This window comes from Parasteatoda tepidariorum, chromosome 2, assembly GCF_043381705.1.
Source record: "Parasteatoda tepidariorum isolate YZ-2023 chromosome 2, CAS_Ptep_4.0, whole genome shotgun sequence".
NCBI lineage: Eukaryota > Metazoa > Arthropoda > Arachnida > Araneae > Theridiidae > Parasteatoda > Parasteatoda tepidariorum.
Window position 1 is genome coordinate 68,340,559 of NC_092205.1, and position 10,336 is coordinate 68,350,894.

The 10,336-nt window shown below is 27.6% G+C and overlaps 1 long non-coding RNA gene across 1 annotated transcript; it reads right to left on the bottom strand.

Annotated features, from left to right (window-relative positions):
• Window positions 1-261: 261 nt before the first annotated feature.
• Window positions 262-9,268, bottom strand: LOC107437454 (uncharacterized). The gene is made up of 3 exons (XR_001583249.3): window positions 9,134-9,268; window positions 3,227-3,371; window positions 262-715 (listed from the first exon to the last, which is right to left on the bottom strand). It is a non-coding gene; the product is annotated as an uncharacterized lncRNA (long non-coding RNA).
• Window positions 9,269-10,336: the final 1,068 nt, after the last annotated feature.

Below are 10,336 nucleotides of genomic sequence, written 5' to 3' on the forward strand. Positions count from 1 at the left end.
TTTTTACTTAATCTCTTAATGTTCACATAATTTTGAGGAAAACAATTATAAAAGTGTCCATTTTTTATTCAAGAAAATTATATAAAAGTAAGTGTATATACAATATATTTTCTTATTTTTAATTTTTGGGTTAATTTTTAGCTTATATATTGTGATATCTTGTTTAAAATAAACAATCTCTAAACACATGACAAATAGTCTGGCACTGCCATCTAGTGCTGATTCTAATAATAAGACAGAGAATAATCATAAACTAAATGATAACTTAGAAACTGTATTAAAAATTCCTCCAGTTAATCTTCCTATATTTTCCGGAAAATATGAACATTTTTCTAGTTTTAAAAATCAATTTGATGATTTAATTGCTTCTAACAGTCAACTTGGTGAAACACAGAAACTATATTATTTAAATTCTTGTCTTGCTAACGAAGTGAAAGAATTTGCTTCTACCTTCGATACATTTACTTCTTTATATGAAGCATTAATTTCAAGATATGACAATAAAAGATTAGTCGTAAACATAATTCCGGACATAGGAAATACAGTGCTTTAACCTTTTTGGCCCATTTCTTTTGAACACACGAGCCCGGAAATATCACAGGCACGAGAAATAGAGGATGAAAATCCACCCAGTCATTTTGACGGGAGCAAGAAGGAATGAGTTAATTAAAAACCTCTGGTTCTCAATGTGTTTTGCTTCTTGCCTCATAGCTCTCTGTAAAAAATAGTATAAATTTTTGTTATTAAGCTTTATAGATTTTTAAAGCCATGCTAATTATCAAAGCATGTAAGAAATTAACGAATAATTGTCCTACTCTTCAATTTTGTTTTGAATCGGATTTATATAATCTGTTTAAGAACAATAAAGGGAAATTCTTGAAAACTACATTATTCAAAAGCGTTAAACATATAAACAGTAGCATAATTAAGTATATATGTGTAATAGGCCCTTGCAGCTCATTTAGTATTTATCCTTCAGTATTTTTTGTTCCGATAAAATTATGCTTTCTAATTTTGCGTTTCTGTTTGATTAGCTCAATTGGAATTTGAAGTGTTCAAGAATATTTTTTCTTTAATTTGATGACATTTTATAGTTCGTACTTAAGCTATCGAAAACAGTTTCTTAATATTTCTTTTTGAATTTATAAGAATGAAAATTTTTTTTAATAAACTATTTATAAAGTTGAGACTAAATTACGTAGTCGATAAATCATCAACGGAATGACTTCGAAGTAGTTTTCTTAAACGAAGCTCGAGGTATTTTTTTTAATGTAAAAGTAAATAAGATTAAACCTCCAATTCTTTTAATACTGTTTTATTTTATGGCAGAAAAGTTAAAAACTTAAAGCATTTCAATGCTAATAGACTAACATTTCGTTCAATAACTTATTCTTGTATATTTCAGAAGTGAACTTCCGAATCGAATCCAACTGGCGTCTATCTAAACTCACTATTGCTTATCAGTTTAGGTTTCTAAATGTCTGTGCAGATGGCGTAGCTTATTGCCATCATCTTCAGGTCATAAATGGCTTGTCTGACATCTTTATTGAGTGTGGTTGGCACAGAGCCAACGTATCATTTTTAAGATACAATTTTCTCAAATGTATCTTTCATTCAGTCCATTTTCTTTTCGATATCCAATAACCTTATTCCAAAATATTGGAAAAAATTGTACATAAATAGACTGCCTTAAATCGATAACCATTATATTAAAGTTTATAATTCAAATTCATATATTTCTTAATATAAATTTTAATAAACTTAGAATGCATTAGTCTCTTAATGTAATGTTAGTCTCTTAATGAATATTTATAAAAACTTAGAATTCATTAATGTCTTTTTTACTTTCCTGGGATTGCAATTTTAAATAATGACAGAAAATGAGATTTTCGCTTAGATATATACGATAAAATTGTTTTTTAAATTAATTGTACTCTTCATTTTATTTCTATTGTACTCTTCATATTATTTCATATTAATTGTACTCTTTTTATTTATTTTTAATCATTACAATAATGATATTTCTTTGCATTTATTGCGTGCTTAGGGATATTTATATAATGTAGATCTTACTATTTTGGTTATAAAACATGAACTACTCCATTCGACTCAAATTAAGAAAATAGATATTCCACAAAATAGTCCAAAATGTGACGTGGTCAAAATTTCTTACCTTTCTTTTAATTCTTAATTGTAAGAACGAACTTTAACTATCAGGAGTAAATCCAATTATATTTTTAATGCAAACCTTTGAAAAGGCACACATACAGTAAAAAATCTCTATTATTCTCGAAGGTATAAATTTGTACTACATATTTTTTTACCAAATATATTGAAGGACTAAACTCTCAAAGGACTGAACCCTTTGAGATATTGTTTTGCCCAATGGTAGTTAAGCATTAGTTTATGTTAATAATAACTTTTGTTATTTTTTAAAAGAACTCAATTTCGCCAGTATGTACTTACTCATGCATGTAAATTTCGCCAGCTTTAATCAGAGGTGGAGGACCCATGATACACGAGCCACTAGGTGGCAGGCCGTATGCATTTCGGTGCTTCGTAAGGAGTACGTCTTAAATTATACTTTTAGGAACTGACATTCGCTGAAAATATTAAAAGAAAAATTCCACTGTTGTTGGTCTTTCTAAGCAGATCAAAAAAATGCTATTTTGGTGACATCGTGATATTTTCCAGGATGTTAAGACTTACAATAGTACCATATTCACTAAAGAAGTTCATTTTGCAGAAGAAATCTATGAAAAATTAAAACTATGTTGCATTAATTACTACAATTTCATTTTATTGTTTGACAAAGAAGATGGCTGTTTTAGGATATTTTGCATTAGCTCAATATTAAACTGAAATATTTTTAAAATACTTTTTATACGATTTCTATTTGAAGAAAGTTAAAACTTGGAAAAAGCAAATATATTATACAATATAATTCGATAGTCTAAAATCGCAGTGCAGATGCACTAAAATCACACAATCACTGTACAGTGCAATAGTTTAAAAATTATTTTTTGAGAAAAAATAAAAAATTGACACTCTGGATAAGTGAAAATAATAAATCTTAATATAACTGGTACACTAATCGAAAAAAGTTCTCTGCCTTCGGCCCAAATCATTCATCAAATTTGAAGGGATCGTTTATTTACAAGTATAAAACGTACAGGGCTGATGTTATTTGAAAAAATACATAAATTTACCAAGTTTTGGTACATACTACAATTATTCGATCAGTGAGCAGCAAGATTACAAAATAAGTGTGCAGCGCTAGTCGTTCATTTCCAAGCTACATCCTTCAGGGATAGACTGTTCCTTAGCTATTGAAGAATGATAATGGTAAGCGATACAGATCAGCATCTTTCCTGAAAAAAATACAAACAGAATTTATTTTCAGTTTTATAACTATGAAAGCGAAAATGTAATTTTTATGTAAACAAAATACATTTAAAAGAATTTCGACTCTTCCAGTTTGCCACTTTTTGAACTGATTTTTATTTTAAAGCATTATGTTGATTCTTTTTTTCTACCGTAGTTAGAATATTTCATCCCCCCCCCCGGATAAATGTCATTGTAAGAATGCAGGACAGTAGCTTTACAATTATAAAAACATCAGTAAAAGGAATACTAGGTAAGTGTATGACTGAAAATAACACTTTATTTTAAAAAAAAACTTCAGTGTTGAGAGTATTATGCAGTTCTTTCCTTTTTAAACTTACAAAAAAAAGACAAGAAACCACTCCTCATTGTGAGTTATTCTGGAAATAAAATATTACCACTGCATTATTCTTGTTTTCTAGTCTAGGTACACTGTAAGAAATCCCTCGAAAAATGGCTTAATAACAACTGTTTATGTTATTTAACCACATTTAAACAAAACAGTTAAATAACCGTAATTAAGATGGTATCCAAATTATTAACTGTGAGAGAATCCATTTTCTTACTGCTTTCACCTAATACAGTAAACGACCTGAATTTTATCTATTTAATGAAGCTACTTAGTTCCTAGCAGATTGATACATATTACAGCCAAGGGGCGTGTCCTGAAATCTCCTGACCAACAAACGGGGGTTCGAATTCCAGCATTGACACCGCTATGTTTTCTCCATTCCTTTCAAAAGAAGAGTTTCTGGTGTCCTGCACTCCCCAATTTGTGAGCCTGAACTTTTAGAATACGATGCTCTCCGTCACGCATAGATGGCAGCACTACAAAGCTGCTAAACTATCTCCAATACCCAGTTAAATGTCTTTTTCACAGTTTTGAAACCAGGCTAGATGCAAATGGTTAAAAATAGTTTCTCATACTTTTGTATCCCTGATTTTTTAACTGTGTAAACTGTTAAAAAATCAGGTAGTTATAAACTGTTAGAAGTTAGTTGTAAACTGTTTCAAAACCGCAAAGGTAAAAAGTGTTCTTTACCGTAACTTAACGGTTATTTAGCTGGAGTGACTGCTGCTGGTTATTTTACGTTATTTTACCTTAATTTTATAATAAAAATTATAACAGCATACCCGGTACTCATTATTTGGTAGATCAGAATTTTAATATTTTTTTAATGCTTCTAAAAATGTCCGTAACAGCAGTAGTGATGCAGTATTGTTAACAATGGGAGTACAAAAACTTACGAAAGACTAACTTTATATTTCGATCGATTTCAAATTTAAGTTATGTTATGTCATTTCACTCATATCATTTCTGGTTCTTTAGATTGAGACATTTTAAAAAAAGTAATAGCGAATGCTTTTTTTTTAAAGATTTTTTGAGTAAAGAAGTCATTATTTTGACTTTAGCATTCATAAGACACTTCATATTTTAAGAACTTTCTTATTATATATTTTTATATATTTGAAGTACCTTTTTAATGCACTTTTTTGATTGCTTGTGAATTTATAGATGCGATTTTTCAATATTTTGACAGCTCGAATGGCAACGTTTAGTTGAAATGGGTCTGTTTTGAGACTAAAATGAACAAAAAAAAATGAACTTCCAAAATAGCCAAATCGAAACCTCTAGGCTTTGGTTTAGATCTTGATTTTCCTATCGCCAAATGCAAATTCAGTGTTCTTAAAATGCAAATGAAAGAGAAAGGAATGACCCAGAAAAGGGCTTATCTTTAAAACTGTCTTGAACTTTTGAAGGTCAGAAAACATAGTCAATTCTGAAAGAGGGACAAAAAAATTGGATATATCGACGTTTGGTTTAGGACATTTTTATTTTATTTTATACCAGCCAATACGCATTGTAGTTAAAAGATTTTTCGAGATTATTTTACGTTACTTTATAGATAATTTAAAATCTTTACATACAAACATAATTTAACTGTTAAAAGAAGTAAAACTGAAATAACTTACCCCTTACCTTTATAGAACAATAGTCTCTTTAGGTTTTCTGGTTACGCTTAATAAAGTGCTTATTTAAAGAAATATTTTTTTATTTCGTTCAATAAATTTAACATAATGAATAACGTTCAGTGCTCGAAAAAAAGGAAAAACTGTTGCTCTCTTGGTCGGATTTTTACCTAATATGACTCAAACTTAATGATTAACGAAGATGACCTCAAATATGCTAAATACGTGCAGACGATATTTTAAGCTACGAAATGAAACAAAAAACTATACTTTCTTTGAATAAACTTGTCTTTTTTAATAGATCTGAATTTTTCACCTTCAAAATGTGGGGAAGGGTGAAGCCAAATTCTGGAAAATATGACACCAATACTTTGAACCTTTTAGTGTATGTTGCCATATTTTGAGAATTTTTTAAGCGAATTGGATTATTAAATTGAAAAACGTTTTAAACACAATTATAAAATAAGCTTATCCTAAGATAATTCTATTCAACCATTAAAATTGCGTCTTATTCTGAAAATCCAATCATTAGATCAAAAGTTATACAGTGTGTTCCTTTTTCTTATGAGCACAGTTCATTCAGAAAGTCTATGTAAAAATCTTATCAAAGCAAAAGAAGAAAGGAAAATTTGAAAAACTTCTGCAATTACTGATGAATGAAATTATATATAATCTACTTAGTAAAGAAATAATATTATTTAATAAAGAATTATTTATTAATTACATTAATTATATTATAATAAGAAATTGGTGCCATGCATTTCCAAATTGTCCAGGAAAACTATTCTTACATCATAGTTTAGTGATAAACATTTCAATTTCTATATAATATCATGTAGAACAGTAATTGTCATTAATGTAACTGCCATGTCACTAAAATGTCATTTTTATACTGTACGTTAATTTTACCAGAATTTTTTTCTCCGCGTAGAACCTAATTTCTTTCTGTTAGGTTACTACTGGGATTACGAGGAGAAATCGAATTTGTATAATGCTGTTTCCAGAAAATTGTAAATTACCTACCTGGAAATTATAATTAGGAGTAGTTTAAAGAAAAAAATGTCAACTATTGAAAATGTTGCTTAGACTTCATGAAATGTTTGGTATTTTTTCGAGATATTTGAACATTTTATTAAAAACGTTTAAAATTATTTTCATATTCTTAAGTTTAGAACTTTATACAAATCACTACTGATCTAGAAAACGAAGAAGAATTTAACTTTCTTCAAAACCACGTGCCGTTAGTCTTTCTTGATACACAATGGGCAAGAGAAACAAAATTAACGAACCATCCTGAATAACTTTTGATTTAATGATCGGATCTTCACATTCGAAGACTCAATCTCAAGAGTTCAAGAAGGGACCTCAAATATGCTATTTAATTAGCGCACACAATATTTTAAGTTACGAAATGATTCACAAAAACGAATTTTCTCTGAATAAATCAGGGAAACATGGTCCCCATAGTCTGGCCAGGAGAACGATCAAAGTTTAAACGCCAAAACGCTAATTTTAATTTTTTGCGAATTTCACTAAATCTCGAGAATTTTTTAAGAGAATTGAAAAAGTTTTACACATAATTATAAAATTCGTTTATCCAAAGAAATTTCCATGCAAAAATAAATATCTGTAAATATTATTTTTTTTCAAAAATTTAATGCTAGTTTAAATTGGAAGGTTTACAATCTTTTTAATCATTTAAAGTATGTAATTTGTCATGACAAAATAAAGCTTTAGAACGAAATCGGTTAAGTAGTTCTTGAGAAATTGCAGTTCGAAATAGTCGCACATTGAAAATTTGGCGTAGTTCGTTTTTTCAACGCATTGTACGCCACGCTACTTTAAATAAAATATTTATAAATCTTCTTAAAATCAGAATGAATCTAGATTGTGTCATCTTATTTTTTGCATAATAAAAAGGGATTTAAAAATTGTGTAAGGCGAAAAACTGCTGTAAATTGATTTCATCAAAGGGCATTTTGGGTTTGTTATAAGTTTAAGAAGTTTAATCGTGAAAAAAAAGAAATTGATGCAATTTAAAGTATTTTTTTTAAAAAAAATAATATGCAATTAAAAAAGAAACGCTATATTTTTATGAGTAAAAATAAAATTATTTAACATCTCTAGGATTCTATAATAAGTTTTTTTAGTTAATTTCGCAAAAAGTTTCTTTACGGAAGTATAAAATTTAAATATTTGTGTTTAAACGATTTTTTATACAATAAAATTTCAAAAAATAGCTAAATGACCATACTGTATACAAAGTTTTAAAACTAATCTGACCTGATTTTAAATGCTTGAACTAGTGTTTGTTTTAAAAGCAGAAATTCTTAAATATATATTTTCTAAACTTTAAACTACTTTTTTTGAAAAAAAACGTTACTTATAAATTAACAAATAGTATAAGGGAATATAACTGCTATTCCAAAATGCCTTGCAATTCCGAAAAGGTATTATTTCAATATTTTTCCATAATATTTACTAGACCAATGTTAAAATAATTAAGCAAATGCCAAAGAAAAATTTAAAATATTGAAAATTTTTTTTTAAATCTTTTATCCTTATGAAACAGGGAATTGTTTCATTATTAATGTATCTTTTTCGAATGCATTTACAAAAAGTTAAAATGATTGAATTGGTTTTTGTTTATTGTATAAAATTTGATAACAATAAATTTTCTTAATTACTCTAAGTCTAAAAATATCCGAATTACTAAAAAAATTAACAATTATTATAAAGGAATATTACTACTATACCTGTCTCAAAATAAAAAGAATTGCTTTATTTTCGGTTTTATTCTTCTGACAATTGTTAATATAATAAAATAAGTACTGAAGAAAAAAATTGAAAGAAATAAAACACCAAAAAGAAGAAATTTTGTTATCGTTAAACAAAAATGCATAAATTAAAAGTTCGTTTTATGAAACTATTTATAATTTAAGAGAAAATTAAGTTGCCAGGCAATATAAAAAGGCTCAAACTATTGTATCAGTTTTGGCTCAAAATAGGAAACTTTTTAACAATATATTTTTTAACTACTCTCTGTGTAAAAATACCTGTGTAACTAAAGAAATTAACGACTATTTTAGGGAAACGTTACATCAATATTTTAAAATAAAAAGAACTTTTTAGCTTCGGTTTCATTCTTCTAACTAATGGTATAACTATAAAACAAGTGCTAAGAAAAATATTACGTGGAAAAGAACACTAAAAAAGTGAAATTATTACGCGATGTTTTAATAAATTTATACATATAGATTTAAAGTTTCTTTTAATTTAGAAATATCTTTTTCAAAAAGGAAATCAAGTTACCAGGTAATAGAAAAAGTGAAAAAGAATTGGTTCAAAATATTAAAGTTACTAACTTTACATTTTCCAAACTACTTTGAGTCTAAAAATCACCATAACTAAAAAAATATAAACCATTTTTAAAAAAATGTTACTACAATACTTTAAGGCAGAACGAAATTGTTTTTTTTCCTGATTTTATTCATGCCGAATGTTAAAATAATAAAACAAGCAATGACTAAAAGAAAAATGAAAGGAATATAACACATAAAAATATATAAAAATTTAAAGTTTCTTTGAATTTGGAAATGTTTTTCTTTTTAAAAAAAAGATATAAAGTTATGAGGAAATAAGAGAAGCTATAACGGTTGAATCTTTGGTTCAAAATATAAATTTTTTTAAACATACATTTCATTAACTAGTCTCAGCCAGAAAATACCCGAATAACTAAAAAATTAACAACTATTATAAAGAAAAGTTACTACAATACCTTAAAACAAAAAGAATTGTTTTATTTTCGGTTTTATTCTTCCGACCAATGTTAAAATAATAAAACAAGCACTAAAGAAAAAAAAATTGAAAGGAATAGAACACTAAAAAGAAGAAATTTCGTTATCTTTCTAACTAGGACATATCACATAGTAAAACTCTTATCTGAAGCAGTAGGCAGGATATTTTATTTTTATTCACTTTAGTTACTTCTTTCTACGACATCAAACGTATAAAGCTGTTTTATGTCAGAAAGAACATTTAATGGTATTGTGAAAGAAAAATGCGCAGAAATAAGACAACAGAAAAAAAAAATTCTTTTCTTTTTACCGTACAATACACAAACCCTTTGTTTTTATAGAAGAATGGAATGGTTTTATACTATTGTTTGGAATTATATGTTATGAAATTGCGCAATTTACCGATATAAGAAATGGTAGTTAATTAATTTTTAAATAAAAATTAATTTAAGTAAAAGTTAGAGAGGTATTGAATTTTCAGGATGAATAGTTAATGTATAGAATAAGTAAATAGTAAATATAAATCAAAGTTTTTAATCAAATTAAATCAAAAACGTAAACTTTAAACTAAATAGTTTTAAGAGTTTTAATATAAAATATAATCACGTTGAGACAGCTCCAAGAGGTCGACAGTTCGATTCCCGCCAGCTAAAGATCAAAGTATACAAAATGGAGACTGATTCACGGTAAATCTATCGGGATCACGAAGACCTCCAAGTTTTTATAATAAATCCATAACTCTGGGGGTACTGGATCGGAGATTGATAGTGCTCTGTTTTAGAGCAAATTTACGATCTGAGGATGAATGGATGGTGTGTGAATGTGCCCTCTCTGTGAAACGGGCTTTGACGTATGTGTGGACCAGAAGTCAAATTATTGGCCAAAGATAACGACACCGGAAGAGTAGAGCATTCCTCTGCCTTAAAATAGGATTGTCATTATTGGCAAATGGGGCAAGACAACAACAACGTTCAAAAAATAAACTGTACAAAAATAAAACAAATTCAAAGAATTATTATTATTAATAATATTTTGTAATAAGATATACCTACGTTTTAACTTTGAATAGTAGAACGGAATGATTTCAGTCTATTTATCAAGTTTTAAAACCGAATTATATAATGACGGTAAACTCATTGCTATAAATATATTAAATTTAGTTAGTAATGGAATAGATAGTGACT